The 17,700-nt window shown below is 51.5% G+C and overlaps 1 protein-coding gene across 5 annotated transcripts in view; it reads right to left on the minus strand.

Annotated features, from left to right (window-relative positions):
• Positions 1 to 17,700, minus strand: part of CCND3 (cyclin D3) — a 34,288-nt gene that overhangs the window by 16,252 nt on the left and 336 nt on the right. The window contains exons 1-2 of one of the 5 annotated variants that reach the window (XM_062605558.1): positions 17,591 to 17,608; positions 17,322 to 17,434 (exon numbers count right to left, since the gene is read on the minus strand). The gene's annotated coding sequence lies outside the window, so the exon portion shown is untranslated. The other 4 variants (XM_062605554.1, XM_062605556.1, XM_062605553.1 and 1 more) reach the window with 4 other exon arrangements.

Raw genomic sequence — 17,700 nt, forward strand, 5'->3', positions numbered from 1 at the left:
TGGACTGAGCTTCAAGGTCCCTTCCAACACAAACCAGGCTGGGATTCTATGATTCTATGAAGGGGGCACTGGCCCAGCTGAAACAGGAGCAGGGGGAAAGGAAAATCCTTTACCTCTGGGAGTGCATCAGGACAGGGCAGAGGGCAGGTTCAGAGGGGTGCCAGTAATGGGCAGGCAACATCTGAGCAGGTAAGTTGAGTCTGTGCTGGATGCGGCTCCTCAGAGGGAGGACGTGCTGTGTGCATAGGAGTGTTTTGGAGGTAGAAAGAAAACGACTGCTACCCCAGGGACTCCCCCCACTTGGGGTGCACCTGATTGTATTTGCTTCAGCACAGGCTCAGGGACTTTGAACTAGAGGCAGACCTTGAAGGTAGAAGCCTTTACCAAGAACTGGCTGCTGGTGCTCGGTTCGCCTCTGGTGTAACTGAAAGGAAACATCTTGTACCAAGGCCACAGCAGGCAGAACGTGCCTGTGCAGCAGCCGGCACCGAGCTGAGCTGCTCTCACCTCCAGTCCTGCAGCTGTGTGTGGTGGCAGACCCCGGGGGACCATCCCAAAGCCACCACCTCTGCTGCCAGGCTGGCTTTACCGTGCACAGCACACGTGTCCTCCCCAGGCAGGGAAGGAAGGATACTCATCCCACCGCTTCAAACTGCAAAGCCAAAAGGGGAGATGTTTAGGACCTACAAACCATAGTGATCAAGTAGGAGGGAAGAGGAATGTCACAGCCCTGTGTTAATAAATGGAGGTACAATCCACACAGCATCACCTGCAGCTTTGAAGACAAGGCTCCTGCTGTAAGTATGACACTGTGCTGGCAGAACACCCTTCCCTGAAGGCACAAATGTGGCTGTATTTCTTGTGACTGTCACTGCCAGGTACTTCTGTATATCCCAACAGATGCAGAGAGATCACATTCCCTGAGATGCTGTAATAAAATCTGGATGGATTTCTCCCAGCAGTTCTGGTGGCTGGATATTATCTACATATGCTTCTGCAACCATGTCATCAGTAATTACTGCCATTAACAACACACTCGTGCAATACACCCTGCAAACACATACACAGCACCGGGCAAGGAGCATCCCCACTGCACTGAGGCAGATCTGTGGTGGAGCGATTCCAGTGGTTGCCCAATACATGAACCATTTCTTCCGACGCTCACATCTGCTCTGAGCCCAGGAGTTGCTCCTCCGCCCTCTCCTAAGCACCACAGTGGCAAAAGATGTCTCCTGAACATCATAATATCCTAATATTATATCCTAATAATATATCCTAATATATATATTAGGATATGTAATATATTAATAGAATATCCTAAGCTGAAATCAGAGGTTTCTATAGCTGGCTGAGTTAAAAGTAGCATTGTGTCTTACTCAACTATTGCTACTAGAGCCAGGCTTCAGGCACCCTAAAAGCAAGTCCACAGCTTGTGCTCCTGCCCTGTACCTGTGAGCAGAAACCCCATCCTCACTGCACTACTAGAGCCTGAGCAGAAGAGCATCAGATTCACTTCAGCACACTACCACAGTCAGCCTCCCACCAGGATACTCTCTGTAGCAATTCAAACAGGAACTTCCTACTGCGAGCTGACAAACAAAAGGGTTCCTGCAATCAGGCATGAGTGCTTCTGAGTTTGTTTCAGTAGCTCTTGAGCATGATTTAGAAGGTGAGCTGGCAGACCATGGCCTCAGAACAAGTGCTGACATCTGGGCAGCGAACAGCCTGTGCCAGGGGCTGAGCCAGACCGATTTCAGGGTGAAATCCAGCTGGATAAGCTCTGCCCCTGGCTGCTGCCACAGGGCTGATCCCTGGTATGTGCTTCACACTGAAGAACACGCTGGTGCTACCTATATTTTGGAACTACACACCATAAGCTGCTGGGGATGGAGAAAAGATGAGAGGATGGCAGCAGAGGAGAGCAGGAGCATCCATGCTTACCTATGAGGGCACTGGAAGGACTTCCTCCTTGCTCCCAGCAGATGAAGGCCAGGCCTTGACAGGGAGCCATCACCTCCCTGATGATCTTCCACAGCAGACAAGGGGATCGTACAACTGTTGTTGGCTCTTCACCTCCATGGTGTGGGAGACTCCCTGCTGCACAGCCACCTTGCCAGTGCCGTGCAGGCCCAGGGCAATGATAAGTGCAGAACTGCTGCACAGCCCCATCATCAGAGCTGCTGCTATCTGCATAGCTCTGGTCAGGAGCACAGAGCTTGTCAGCCCTACCAGGAACTGTCAGTGCCATAACAACACCTCCTCCTTACTAATACAGCTGTGCCAAAGCCCATTGCAGGCAGCTGATGGATGCTTGCCCAGCGGCTTTAGAAGCAGCTGGAGATGCTGAGCTGGAGATGCTGGTTTGGATCCATAAAGCTGTTAGGCTGCCAGGTAAGTGGCTGTCACTGGGGCACTGCAGGGACTACTGAGCTCTGCCAGCGGATGTGACCTCTCTGGGAAGCCACGGCCCTGCTGGAAGCCTATGAGGGAATGGAGGAGCATGTGACAGATGAACACACAAGGAACACATGGACAAGGACACATGGGTCGTCCCAGCCTGGCAGGCGCAGCTTTGCTGCTCCTTGCCCTGGAATGCCCCTGTCTCTGCTCTCTAAGTGTGACTTTGGAACTGAGATCTCTGGAGTCTTCCTTTTGGCTTCTCCTGTGTCTGTTGGACCAACCTGGTCTCTGGGAGGAGAGCTGCAAACAGCGAGGAGGAAAGAGACTCTTCAACAGGGACAGCAGTGACGGGATAAGGGGTGATGGGTTTAAACTGAAACAGGGGAAGTTCAGGTTGGAGATAGGGCAGAACTTGTTCCCCGTGAGGATGCTGAGGCGCTGGCACAGGGTGCCCAGAGAAGCTGTGGCTGCCCCATCCCTGGCAGTGTTCAAGGCCAGGTTGGACGCAGGGGCTTGGAGCAAGCTGCTCTAGTGGAAGGTGTCCCTGCCCGTGGTAAGGGGCTTGGAACTGGATGAGCTTCAAGGTCCCTTCCAACACAACCCATTCCATGATTCTATGAAGCATGCAGAGAACCAGGCAAAGGGAGGAAGATGAACTGCACTGCTCAATCTGTGACAAATGTGTGGCTCAGCTGGCAAGTGACAGGAGGAGATGCTGGTCTGACACAGCCAAGGAGCTTTCATTTCCCAGGCTGAGCGCTGAGCAGCACACATGATGGAGAGCAGAGTGAGTTGTTTCTCCTTGCACCTGAAGGGCTTCTTGCAGTCAGACAAGGCAAATGTCAAATTGGCATGAGATTTTGACTTGTCAGCCCAGGCAGAGACAGGAGCTGGGAAGAGGCACCCTTAGAGCCAGAAAGGAAAAGGAGGATAAGGAGAGGAAAAGAAAAGCTGAATCAAGGATCAAGGGCTGGATTCTCAACAGCCAGCAGATGTTTGTTCTCCAGGTGGTGGAAGAAGCAGGGGCTGGAAAATTCTCAGCCAAAGCAAAGCATGACCATGTTTGCATAAGAGCATCAATTGCTCTACCTCTGCTGGCAAATAAACCTCCGACAGCTCAAGAACAAGTGACAGTGGTGAAGCACGGACCAGACCTACATCTTCTGAGCCCCAGTGGTTCGTGGGGCAGGCAGATGTGTATAGAAACGATGGCTGTACTGAAGGAAATGCTCCTTACTGGGTGAAACACAGAAACTGAGACTACTACAGTTACCAAAGGAAATCAGAGCTGGGTCAGTAGAGACTAAAGATGGAAGGGGGGGTGGAATTAACCAAAATATGGAGAAATAATAATACTACTGCTGATGTTCTCAAGGCCTGCAGAGATCACTATCACGGGCTACACCCCCGCTGGCCCCAAGGCACCCTGGTACCCAAAGCTCAGCTCTGACAGGGTGGAGCTGTCAGCATTTGCACCAGCCCTGGCCCCCCGCCCGCCCTGGGCAAGAGGAGCCTCAGTCAGCAAAACTAGAGCCTTCAGAGGATGTTTTTCTCCAACAAAGCTGGGAAAGTGGTTGATTTTTCTACCTGAAAACAAATCCATCCATCGTTCCATTCTGCGCGGTCAATCTCTGTCCTTGCCATGCTGCAACAGGAAGTTCAGGTTGGAGATAAGGAAGTTCTTCCCTGTGAGGATGGTGAGGCCCTGGAACAGGAAGAAGTAATAAATGCTCCATCCCTGGCAGTGTTCAAGGCCAGGTTGGACAGAGCCTTGGGTGACATGGCCTACTGTGAGGCATCCATGCCCATGGCAGAAGGCTGGAACTGGATGATCTTAAGGTCCTTTCCAGCCCAAACCATCCTCTGGTTCTTTGTGGGGTGGAAGCAGCAGGATCTGGCCCTGAGACCATAAAGGGGAATTTTTCCTGAGGTTGCTGGACACAGACACACGCTGTGGGCCCTTGCCTGCCCCAGCCCCAGTGCTGCAGCCCAGGCCTCACCACAGCGGGTCCCCTGCACTGCAGCATGGCCCGAGCTGGGCAGGAAACATTCATTCCTCCCATCCCACAAACATCTTCCTGTTCCGCAGCAGGATGAACCCAAGACCTCTCAGTGCTTCTATAGCCTTGTTTGCTGAAGAAACAAGGCCCATACAACCCTGCTGTGTGTGGCTGTGTTCTCTTTCCCATCAATTCTTAGTCCTTTGGCCGGTTTCAACCAAGTGGGACCGACTTGATCAGGTAAAGCTACCACTGGTGTTGCATCCCCATGAGCCTCCTACAAGCAGGAGAGACCCAAATCACACTTCCACTGAGAAGTGGACTCAGTCCTTTGCAGACCCTGGGTAATGCACACATGAGCTTCAGTTCTGCCTGACCTTGCTGCCCATGGAAAGTGTCTGGAAAGATGTGCTGCACCACGGCACGACCTGGATGTGGGATGATAAACCCAAGTCCAAGACTTGCTTCCTCTTGTTGAGGATTCTCTGGACCCAAGGTGGCTCCAGCCAGTGCAGCAGGGTCACACATTCCCTGTTCTAACAGACATGGGGACTTTCAGCTCCAGCACAGGGCATCAGATGTCTCCAGCACCCACCTTGTTGCACCCTTCATCAGCAAGAAACTGGGAGTAGCTTTTGCCTTGACCCTTCAGCAAAGCACCCACCACATCACACACATCCCTGCACCCTCCTGCTCCTCACCATGCTCTGCAGAGGACACTTCCCTTTAGCTTTCATCCCCTTGCTGCCACCTCATAGCTCTTCACTGCCTCAATGCCTAATCGGGCATCCCAGCTCCTGTGTTATCTGGGCCCTGAGGCCACCCTGGACCCGTGGCCATGCCAGAAAGGTCAGAGATAAGCAAAAGGTCCTTTTGTGCTCCTGTCTCTATGCCTGGGCTTCTTAGAATCGAGCTGCCCTCAAAGAGAGGCAGATGACAAACAACTGCATGGGACACATAGAGTGATAGTGCTTCCATAAGTGCCCTGCACTGTCTTTTAATGCCCAGCCAGGAGGGAGAGGCTGCCCTAAGGTATCAGCAGGCTCATATCCCTACACACAGAGAAGCATAAGGGCAGCAAGAAGAGATGTACAGATAGAAGTGAATCCACTCATGGCCTGGAAGAGGTAGAGATGCACCAGTGTCCTCCAGCTGCTGCAGCCTGGCAGGGAAGCCTGGGAGCATTTAAAGAGGGTGAGACTGATGCCAGTGCTGGCAGCCAGCACAAAGCCTCAGACTTCCCTCCACAGCCCGAGCTGAGGCTGGCGATGGCTCCAGGGCCAGGATGCTGAGCACAGAGCTGGTGTCTAGGCTGAGGCACAGAGGAATTCCCAGTCAGGTCACTGGGCAGGCAGCACTGGAGGGGTCTGGGAACCAATTCCTGAGCCAAGTGAAAATAACCTCTGGCTTTTCATCAGCGATAAGTTAGGAGGTAGATGGAGAAATAAGATCATACACACTGAATCCCACCTTTCTAGGCCTGTCTCATTCCATCAGAGCTGCTGTGAGCTTTGCTCCCAGCTTGGGCCAATAGTGAGCACTTTTGGGAACTCCCATCCCTGCAGCTTAGCAGTGATAATGAGTTAACACCTGCGAAGTGCTTTGCTGCTGTACATTTCCCAAGCAGGCAGTACAAATGCTGCTTCTGGATTAAGAAAGACCATGGAATACCTGTTTAGTTTATAACTGGAATAAGATTTAGATGTCCTGTTGTACTGCCTGACCACATCCTACCTGCACACAGCATCCCACCACTGTGTACAACTCTTGTACCACATCCTACAGGAACACTGAGACACCCGCTTCCCATCTGCTCCCAGCAGGAAGGCTGGTGCCAAAGGCTTTAGATTCCAACATTCCCCCCAGTAAATCCATTCTGCCTTACTGTCTGCATAGGCAGTGCTGGGGAGAGCCTGGGGCTGTTACAGCTAATAAGTGACTTGCAGTAACCTCCAGGATTAATATTTGCACCTCCTCAGTCTCCTGCCAAGGCAGCTCCTTCCTCCAGCCACAGTCTCCTCCATCACTGTCCCCTGCTACTGCCTTGGTATGAAGTGATGCCAAGTGTCTGCATAACTTGGTTTAGGACAGAGCTTGTGATCTATCTGAAAGAGGAGAGACACATTCATCTAAGTGTCAGCTATTCCTGGGAACACATCAACCAGAGACACCAGAAGCTAACAGTGTACCCTGGAAACTCCTGCTTGGGTCAGTAGATGGACTGAGCTCTGAATACCAGCTTGATGTCCATGGAAACAGCAGATCTCTCTTTTTCAGGCACACACTGCTGGAGATTACAGCTGATCCTAAGGTAGGAATAAACTAACCCAGGGACTGGGCATTTGTCCCTCTGAACCTGACGGGGCTCTCCTGCTAGATGGGGTTAGGAGCTGCTGCAAGGCCAAGACCAAACTCATATCCTTTGCTGTTACAACCACCAAAATCCCAAGTGATTCCCTTCCTGATGCAAGCACAAGTCCTCAGCTCCGGCTGAGAGCAGGGAGCTCAGCCTGTGACCAGTGATGGCTATAGAGTCCCATCCCTGGGGCCAACAGCTGAGATGGTGACATACAACAGGTTTAAAGCCAGGGCTGATGTTTGCCCTCAGTTATCCCCTTGAGACCCCCTCGACCTCACCAGGCTCCCATGTGCAGCACAAAGCAGCTCTCAGCCCGTCCAGCTCCACAACATGCAAACTTATTTTTACCTGACAGCTATGTTTGAAGTATACACAAGTGTTTGTTTACTTCCTGCAGTGAAAGTTAAGAAAGGGAAAAAATAGATGCTGAGCAACGATCTCTGCTCACCTGCAGAGGCTGATGGTTGGCTGCGCAGCTGAGCACTGCAGTGCTGCCCTACAGACACACCACTTCCCACTCCCCATCTCTTGGCACTTCTTGCACCTGCAGCTCTGGCTCAGCCAAGCCCTCAGGCACAGTGAGGTGCCCAAAGGAGATGTAGCTGGTCACATCCACATCACAAAGCATGTGGATGATGCTTTGAGCTAGACCTGTAAACCACTGCTTTAGAGCAGGGATGGTTATTGAGAGCAGAGATGATGCTTGAATCCTCAGCCCCCAAAGGTCTGCTGGACTTAGGCCACTGTGCCCTACATTTAACCCTTCAGGCTTTGCAAGCTGATGGGTTCAAAGAGCTTTAACAGTTGTATCAGAGTGAAAACCAGCTGCAAGAGAGGCAGAACACGAATGTGGCACAAGAGCTTTGAGCAGACATGGAAGCAGGGACGTTACACAACATCTCAGCAGCAGTTTCGCTGCACACACTGTCACAACTTGAATCGCATTAGGTTTTCCCAGCTCTGGTGCCGTCACTGCTGCACTCACACTCCATTACCCGTTTGCATGCTATGCAACACCCAGCAGAGCTGAGCCTCCCCTTGCATAACAAGCAATAATGGGGTTGGATCCTATCCTGCACGGACCAAGCCACGCCACAGGTCTAGATGTGTACTCAGGGCTCTCTCTTGGGCAAGAGAAAGCTGCTGAGAGATACTGGGTAAAGCTGAGAGGTGTCATCTCCCCACATGAAGGATATGGGGGAATCTGCAAAAAACTGAGCCTCTCTGGGGTATTTCCAATGGAGAGGCTGAGCTGGGTTCTCACTGTCAATGCAAGTAAATAGATCAGGCAGACCTCCCATCTTTATTTAGTCATAAGTTTCCTGGCTCAGGCCAGGAATCTAAACAGAGCTGGTTTGAAAGGTGCTTTCCATAAGCCTGGAGTCCATCTGTGCTTGCCTGGGCCTAGCTCCCCCATAAAACATGTGCATACAGAAACCTGAGCTGTCCTGAGGAGCAGAAGTACCTGAATGCTCCAGTTTAGAACATACCATTTTCAACTGAAAAGCCTTTGCAAGAGACTGCCCCAGCCTCATATGGGAAGGAACAAGGTGAACTGTGCAAAGAACAATTAGGGTTGGATCAAGCAGACCTACACTCATCTGTGTGGAGCAGGGGACCAGCCCCACCCTGCCTTGGGCCACCAAAATGCCTCCCAGAGAGAGCTCTGTGGTGGCTCCAAACAGGGATGCAGGATGGAGCTGTCTGCACAGGGATGTGCTGCTCCTCACCTCTGCTGATGGTGAGGAGGTGGTGACAGCTAAACCCCACAGCAGAGCTGCTTTGGGCCTTGTCAGATGTTGGTGTTGAGACGCTAGTGCTGGTCTCAGGCATTGCAGGCAGGGGCACAAACAGTTCTGCTGATGTTCCTTTCATCTCCCCCTTGCCCAAGCTGTGGCTCTTGTGCTGCCAGCACACTGCTTACCTCAACTACACGCAAGGGCAGAGGGACACAAGGCAGCACTCCTGCACCAGCTCCGACTTCTGCTCTCAAATAGGAAGTTGATAAAACCCTCACTTTTTGGCTGCAAGAAGAAAATCAGATTTCAAAACCACTGTCAGAAGGGCTCAGAGTCCTGCAGCAGCCCTGGCATTAACCCTTTGTAGAAGGCAGCTGGGGCTGACATCAGATACCCTGGTCTTGCCTTGCTCAACCCTTTGGAGGCTTTTCCCCCCTCCCCAAGCTGCTGTTTACATTCTCTTGTAACACTGCTTTTACCTTGGGACCTATCAGATGGCAAAGCTGCCTTCCTCCATGAGCAGGATGGGGGTTGGAGGGGAGGGTAGGAAAACCGGCTGTCTCAGTTCATGCGCACCCACTGCAAGCAAGGAGCAGAGAGGAAAGAGAAGCCCAGCGCCAGGCTGGATGGCAAAACCCTCTCAGCAAAACACTTGGCTCCTGGGGGAAGATCCAGATCTTCAGTGGCTGCATGGGCTTTCCCAGCCCCAAAATCCTGATTCCAAGACAACTCCCAGAAGAGCCAAGTTTCACCTCTGTTTGGAGGTGGATTTTTCCACCCAGCTGGCACACTTCTGCTTGAGAATCCCTTCTTAAGGGACAGACACAGTGACCTATAGATCTCCAGGGCTGGAGAGGTGCCATTCAGCACCTCAGAACACCCATATCCATGCTCAAGAAAGCACCTGGCATGCAGGACATCCCAGAGGACTGAGCCCTGGTGTTTGCTCCAAGGATCCACACTGCCATGGCTCTTTGGATTGAAAGGATTAGGCCTGGGGAACTTCACTTGGGAAAGTCACAGCTTCAGCATCCTTTTAAGTACAGAAAATACCACTAGAAGAGGTCAGTTTTCAGGTTGTTTTGCCCATGTCCTTTGCTGCACTGGCCTAGAGATGGTCCTGACCCTGGTGGGGGTGTAGAGCAGAGGCCCACAGCAGCCAGAACATGAGGACCATCAGCTCTTCTCCACACACATATATTTAATGGAGCTTGGAAGCATCCTGCTCCCAGGGGAGGAAATTCCCTAGTTCCTGGGAGGCAGCAGATTTGTCCCACCTCTCAACACACACAAACACCCCTTTGGAACCCTCCTGCCATGCGATGGAGCAGCACAAGCTGTCCCCATCAGCCCTGTTCCCTTTGCAATGTCCCTGTGATGCTGTAGGTTGCACACACCCTTTGCAGAAGGTCCCAAGCACTAACCCAGCTCTGTGATTCTCACCCCCTTCCCCTCCTCTCTCACTGCCTCTTCTCTATCAGTCTGTGATGAAATGGAGCATGTTCAACTGCCACAGCCAGATGTGTCAGAAGAAAGAAAAGAAAGCAAAAGAATCCGAATCACATATGGTGACAGTTGTCTGCATGTGAAACGGGGCCTGGAGCTCTCTCTGTACACCCCAGCCAAGGATCCTTGCTTGTGCCATGGGAACTCGATTTATCAGCTCTTCAGAGAGCTGATCTTACAGATTTACCCCCACACAGACCCTGCTGTCAGGGAGGGTGAGGAACCCTCTCACCCCCCATGCCCTCCTTACAACCCTTCCTTGGAAGTCAATGCAGATCACAGTTCTGTATGCCCAAAGAGCCTTTTAAGCACAGACCTGCTCTTCCCCATCTTCATGGGCCAATATAAGTCTTGCTGCCCTCAAAGATCCCCCTCCCTCCAGCCAAACTAGATGGTTCTACAGCCATGGAAAGCTGCATCTGCCCTAGGGCAGCCTCCCTTGCTCCCAGCCACACAAGTGTCACCCTGAGCTCCATCAAACCCCCTCTCCATTACACTTCAGTAGGTGTCCATTGCCACCAGCCCTGGGAAGATCAGTTCTTGGAGTGACACCAGCATCCTTTTGTCCTGATAGAGGTCCTCACAGACAAAGCCAGGTGACACACAGTCCTGCTCTGAGGAAAACACTGTCCAAGGAGCATCATCAGTGCCACCAGTTTCTACCCACAAACACGTTATTCACTATTTTGTTTTTGACATTTCCTGGGACAGGGAATATTCTGGAATTTCCCAGCCCATCATCCTTAGGTTGGACCTTCAAAAGACCAGGGCACAACAGACAGACAGTAGCAGAGCCAAGTCAGAAACGTGACCAGTTAACAGTGCTATGGAGAAAGCTTCAGCTGTAGAGAAGAAGAGACATGAGGGAGGAGGAAGGGAGATGCTCTCCATCCCCATGCCCAGAACAAAGGGGGAACAGACACAAGAAGCCTATCACTGGCCCCCAGCTGGTGCAGCTCCCTGGAGCCAGTGGGGACAGGGCTGTCATCTGTGTGAGCCTTTATCAGCTCCTGTTTCTGCTTTGGGCCTGTCTTGCTCCAAACTCTCGATTTCCAAAAAGGGTGGGAGATGTCCTGGAATCAGCAGCACATCCTGAACAGCTGCTGCCAGCCCCTATCTCTGCCTCACCCCTTGTGCTGCTGCTGCTGCAGCTCCAGAGAACAAGCTGCTAACACAGCGGCCTTGAGGAGGGACCTTACACCACAAGTCCAGAGCGGTCTGGTTGTCTGATAGGGTTCAGTTTGGGGTTCCCATCATGTGTGGCTGATCCAAGGCTTCCATAGACTGTGTTCCTGTGGGAAGAGCTGTGTGGAGAAAACAAGTTTTCCCAGCTCAGGTTTATTCCAGGCTATGACATGGAGCCCCTTTTTCCTCTCATAGAAGGCAGGGAGCCATTTCAATACCCAAGGCATGAAGCAACTGGCATGAAGACAGCACTGCCTGCATCTCCAGCATGGGCAATGGGAGTTTTCCATGGCCATGGGTAGAAGAAGGAGGTACATATGGACATGGACAACCAGGTCTCTCCACTCATCTGCACGAAGACACTTAAGCACGTAATTCCAGTTGGAATAAGTCTCCAGGCCAGCAAAAACCATGGTTTGGGGGGTGTATGATTTTAGAGACATTAAGCAATGCAGCTGCTGAAATCAAGGCAGGCCTTCAAAAGGGCAGGTTCTTTCTGGAAGTCCTTGAAAGACAAATTATTTAACAAACCTCCCTCTCCCAACAGCCTATTTCAGGATTCCTTCCCGAGAAGCCTCCCTGTCCCCCAAGAATTCTGTTTTGAGCACAGATGAATAAACTTCACACTTTGTTCTTAGGAAGAATCTTTTATCAGCTTCTTGGCCTGATAGTGACAGTTTTCATTTCATCGGAAGGTAGGAATAGGGAGCTGGATTTGATCAAACAAGAATCAGTCCAAACCCGAGCTCTAAACTCAGCCCGAACCTGCTGACAAGGCCCAGTAAGTTCACAGAAATTCCTACATTTCATCCATTGCTGCTGCTTCTGTATTTGCAGCATCCCACTGGGAAGAAAAAAGGGACTTTCATCAGACTGAGCTCAAATTTACAGCTACAGGCACTTGCTCAAAGTGCTTTGCTAAGAAACTCTGATGCTTCAAATGACAGATTTAATGGGCAAATGAAGGTGACAGCAGACCCGCTCAACCCTCTTACTCTCACCCACTCCTGCAAGAGTGGGCAGCTCCCAACTCTGCAACTCTTCCACTCAAATCACTGCTGGCTCTCCCGCTATTCCCCAGATCCATTTTAAAGATGGGGAAAAAAAGCACAGGTACAAAAGGGAAGCTTATTGCTTCACACAAAGACTGACAGCAGAGCCAAACCCAGGCTCTGGACGCTGGTGTGTCTTGGTCCTTGCATCCCAGCAGCAGCCCAGTTTGTACCACATTACCCAACACTGTGAGAAGCATCTCCAAGAGCTTGTAAAACCCTTCAGTCCTACCTAGAAGTTTAGCCATGTCCATGCATAAGACTCAGCTGAGGCATGTGGGCTCTTCAGAACACATCCACAGAGCTTCCCCATCCTTTGGGAATGGGAAGCACTCACAAAACCACACCAAGCCCAGCTGGGATAGGTATTCCAAGCTTTCATGCTCTCCTCTGAAGCACAGCTAGGGCAGCCCACTCACAGCATGGCCCGTGAGCTGCTGCAGGAGTCCCTCACGCTGGCCCTGGCTGCTCCCTGCTCTGACAGAAAAGCTACCACAGCTCATCTTGGTTAGCAGAGGTACCCTATCCCACCATCCATCTCTGGGCATGGAGGAGCAGGATTCCTTCCCCCACTTCTACCCTGCAAAGACAACACCCACTGTGTGGTTTCCTGACACAAGAGATACATACTTGTCAAGGCAGCAAGAACCCATATGTGGGAAGTGGCCTCCTCTGAGCTGAGCTCTGTCAGTGCTGGTGCTCTGGGGTAAGGCTGTCACCCTGTGGGGCCAGCAGCAACACCTCACACACTGCAAAGCATCAAAGGCACATGTTGAGGCAGCTCTGGCTCAGAGCTGAGGTGGCTTCATCTGGCAAACTGTCAGCCACAGGGTGCAAAAACACACAGGAGAGATTGTCCTGGCCCAGCTTCAATGCTGACAACTGATGTACAAGAGAGACGGTGCCCACCTTACTGTGCAATGCTTCCTCCCACAGCCTGAAGGTGTGTCACATCTCTTGAAGGTGACATTTCAAAGTCAGGCAGATACTTGAGGTGGGGAATGGGCTCATGGCCCAAGGGAAGATATGCCAAATGTGGATACAGGGGTCAGCAAACAGGGATAATTGTGGCTTTGCTGCCATTACATATTGCATTTGCCATTTCTTGGTCCAGGATTCAAGAGAGTTCAAGGTCAGACATATCAACCCATGACTGCTCCATCCATGTGACACCTGGCAGTGTCCCTCTGCCCGTCTCCTCAAACCAAGATCTGCTGTTGCTCAGAAAGTGAAATTCACATCTAATGGGTTGCACAAAAGCAGCTGAACCCACTCCTCCTCACCTTTGGACCCTAAAGCTTCAAACAGGGACAGAATGGAGAACATCATCCCCTGAGTCACCGATGAGGCAGGAGGAGTTGACCAGAGATCTGCAATACTTCTCGGCAGCGCTGTCTCTGGCCAGCCTGGAGGTGTGGGTTTACATGCTTGCTGGATGAGACACGGCACTGACTCAGGAACACAGCATGAGCTGGGGAATGGGAAGGAACAGTTTTTGCATCAATGTTGAAATAAAAGGCCCAGCAGGTATCAGTCACCCTGGGCCTGCCTGAAGCTGTGAAGATGCTCCAACACTCTGGTTTGGCCAGAGCTCCAGGACCTCCACGCTGTTGCAGGCTCATCCCGAAGGAGCAAAAGGAGACACTGAGTAGCAGGGGAGGGGCACCTTCAGGCTCCACTTCCAGCACAGACACTCCTGTATGGCATCACCTCAAGCAGGATGGTGGCTTTGCTGCCTGCTCAGAGTTTCCTATAGACATCACATCTGCATAGCTCAGCAGCTGAACCCCAGTACTACCTGCTCAGAGCCAATCCTGCCATGCCTAGGCGTGTGCTGCACCCTTGAGGAGTCCTATGAAGCACACTCCCCTATGAAGAGATGCATTTTATCTCCTATTGTAACCCTGCTGCCCTGCACTTCAAACCCCTGGCTCTTGCTGTTAGATCAAAGAGCCCTCTCCCACCAGCCACCTCCTCCCTTCATAGTTATAGGTTTGACTCAACAGCTTCAAGCTTTACCCTCAGAAAACTCCCAGGTGCAGCCCCAGCTCACACACCGAGGTGCATGTTGCACCATGGAAACTCTTCTCCAACCCCTGCCCACGTTGCATGGGTTTGGAAAGTGAATGTAAATTCCAGATGGAATCCCTGGGCACTATCCAGAGCTCCCACACCTCACTGGGAGCCCAGGCGGGGCCAAGACCAAACAACAAAGCCAGTAAGAAACGTGCCAGGGGCTTACTTCAAGAGGCTTTAACCAATATACATGTATATTAACAGCAATTCTGCTGCTTTAAAGATGAGAACAACAAAGAAATAATATTTCTCAAAACAGCAAGGAAAATACTAAAACAACAGCAACAAGCTGGCTGCAAGATCTCTGCAGCTGAGTTCTCATTCCTGCAAGGCATAAACCAACATCATTGCAGGGAAAAAATACCCAGACTCTGAGCTGGGCAGTTTATTCCCTGCCTGCCCAGCAGCTTCCTCCACATATCAAGTGTGTGTCACTGTCAAACTGCGGGATGAAACCCCCAGAACTGGGTGCTCAAGGAATTTGGGGGCTCACAGGAGCTTTGTAGCAACAAGTGGGTGCAGGGAGGGGTTTAGTGGCATCCTCACAGCTCAGGGGTGCAAGAATTGAAATTCACTGATCAAGTTGCTCAGAAATAACATTGTGGTAAATGCCCCATCCCTGGCAGTGCCCAAGGCCAGGTTGGACACAGGGGCTTGGAGCAAGCTGCCCTAGTGGAAGGTGTCCCTGCCTGTGGCAGGGGGGTGGAACTGGATGAGCTTCAAGGTCCCTTCCAACCCAAAACAATCTGTGACTGGTCACAACGTGCCCTCTGGTGGCAATGGTGCTGGGGTGGCTTGGGCAGACCCAGACCGTGTCAGTGATGGCACTATGACATTTAAGAACACAAACAACAGATCACCCTTGGGCTGTCGAAATCATGGTGCAGAATCCAACCCCTATGTCAAACTCCCTCAGAGCCTTGGGCTTCCCCTACCCAAAGGGCCCAGGGTCATCAGTTCCCACTGTTCTTTTCATATATGAATTTCAGCAACTTCCCCTCTGGGCCTGGACATCCAGAATAACAGCTCAGCTGGATCTCAATGCTAATGTTCTTCTGTTGTGTGGGGTCACACAATTCAGGGTCACACACCTGGGAATCCCAACTCCCACCTCTGCATGGGAATCAGAGTAAACACACACAAGCTTTTTCCTTTCTCAGTCTGATATCAGTGTGAAAGTGGGATTTGGTGTTGGACAGATGGTGACAGACATAGGAACGTGGGGACAAGCACAGGACACACAAGCACATGGGGATGAGCATGGGAAGAGCTTCCCCAGGGTACCATGCCACCAGCAAGAAGATTTTGATGTCAGATGCTGCTTTTGATCAGCTCTGAAAGCAGCTCACAAGGAATTCCAGTGCTTACAGATGGGAAAATGACTAGAGCTTAGAATAATGCAACACATCACCCCACTAACCGAAGCCCCCTGAGCATCCCACCCAAAGCCCTTCCCCAACCAAAGCCCCATAAGTACAAAGAGTTACAGACTTGAACAATTTGGGTTTCTGAACTTTACCTACGAAGTTTGGGGAAGGAATTCAAAAAGAACATTCCCAAGAGAGCAGAAAACAAGCGCAGGGCTGTGAAGGGTTATTTACACAATAGCTCCCACACATGAGGAAATGGGGTAATGCAGGACATAGGGAGAGAAGCAGCAAAAGGTGTTAGAGGGGCAGGCACCAGCCAGGAGGGGCAGCATGTGGGGCAGAGGGAGGTGAGGGGCTCTACAGATCGGGGGCTGACTCTTCACAGAAGGATGCTGGGTCTCAGTCCATGTCCATGTGTCTGCGCTCTACACGAAGCAGCTCAGTGCAGAAACGCTCCTGAAGGCAGGGAATGAATCCAGGTTTGCTTCATTCTACACAACGGCTGTAAATAACTGACTGACAATGTGACATTACAAAGTACTGGAGACAAGAGGTCAAGAAGAACCTGTCCACAAGCAATAAACCAACCAGGAGTTATGGAACAGTTATCCTGTGCTGTATTTATACTGCACCTTTCCAGTCTGTGAGGTAACACAGGTAAATAATACAATCCTCTCCACTGCACAGATGGGGAGGGAAGGGACTGAGGAGAGTGAGCAGCAGAGACCAGAGCAGAGTGAAGTCCTGACCTGCACGTCTCAAAACATGTGCATGGTGCTCCCTGAGCCCTCCTTGGCATCTTCTGCCCCAAACACTTCAGGATCTGCTCCACAGCACTGATCCCTGATGATCTTTGCTCACCTGCTGAGTGTGTTACAAGGAGAAGATGCTGCCTTACTCAGTACTCTGATGGACACAACGTTGACCACCAAAGCACCTGCCCACACTTTCTTCCCCACTTACTTATCCCCTACAAGTGCAACTCGTTCATTGGTTGAATTAACTGGATGCAAGCTGAGATTCAAGGTCCTGGTACCACAGCAGCAACCAGCCTGAGACTCCTACAGACTTTTCAGGCTCAGCCCAAGCCTGCAGCAGCATCCCATGGATGTTTTCAGTCCTTATGTGCCAGAGTTCACTTCTTCCCATCCAAACAACAAGGGGCTGACAGTTCTCAAGTTATCCAGCAAATTACAACCTACTAAAGTTAAGCACTCGCATGTCCCCCCTTCTAGCTTCATCTACAATGGCATCTTACTCCCTAGCATGTAGACCACCACAAGTCCCTCAGCTGGAAGCCGCCACGGCTCAGCATCTGTTAACACAGCTCTACATCTCTTCTTAACATGCGAGGGGCTGAGACCCTGCCCTACCTCCACCACAGAGCCCTGGCAGGGGTGGACATCCCTGCTGAGTGATAGCAAAGGCGCTGCCTCCCAGCTTGGCAGAACCAACGTGGGAATTCACACAATTCCCTGGGAATTCACACAGGGAAACCCCCCTGACCCCCTCAGGGTAGGTTAAGACCTTCAGTACAGTTCCACTCCAACAGCATCACTTGTCTGTGCGCACCTAAGGCATCAGAGTGACCTCTAGATCACACTTTCTATCTCCAAAATGCCGTTTCCTCCTACCTTTGATGATAAAGCAGGATCCTTCTGCAGGCATCTTCGCTTTGAAGAATCCAGCCTCCCCCTTCCTCTGCCTCGTTGCTTCCCATACTGCTGAGCGGGTTTTGCCGCTGTCGCTGTTGAAACACCAGTGGAAGCCGCGTTCTCACCCCAACCAAACCCGAGCAGCACCTTTCACTTCCAGCGTGGCAGATGTTGTTTACATCGCTGTCTCTCCTCTCTCACATGCAGCAACAGGTTCACACGAGGTTCTTGCTCTCCCACACACGTACCCAAAGCAGGAAGCGAGGGGTGGCAGCTGTAGCACGGTGGTTTCCTGCTCTCTCTTGCCTGAAAACAACGGACACCACAGCTTTGATCTAAGAGATCTCAGCACACGAGC

The sequence above is a fragment of the Pezoporus occidentalis genome, unplaced genomic scaffold (genome assembly GCF_034315485.1).
Source record: "Pezoporus occidentalis ecotype Australia unplaced genomic scaffold, CSIRO_AGI_Poc_V1 ctg92, whole genome shotgun sequence".
NCBI classification, from domain to species: Eukaryota; Metazoa; Chordata; class Aves; order Psittaciformes; family Psittacidae; genus Pezoporus; species Pezoporus occidentalis.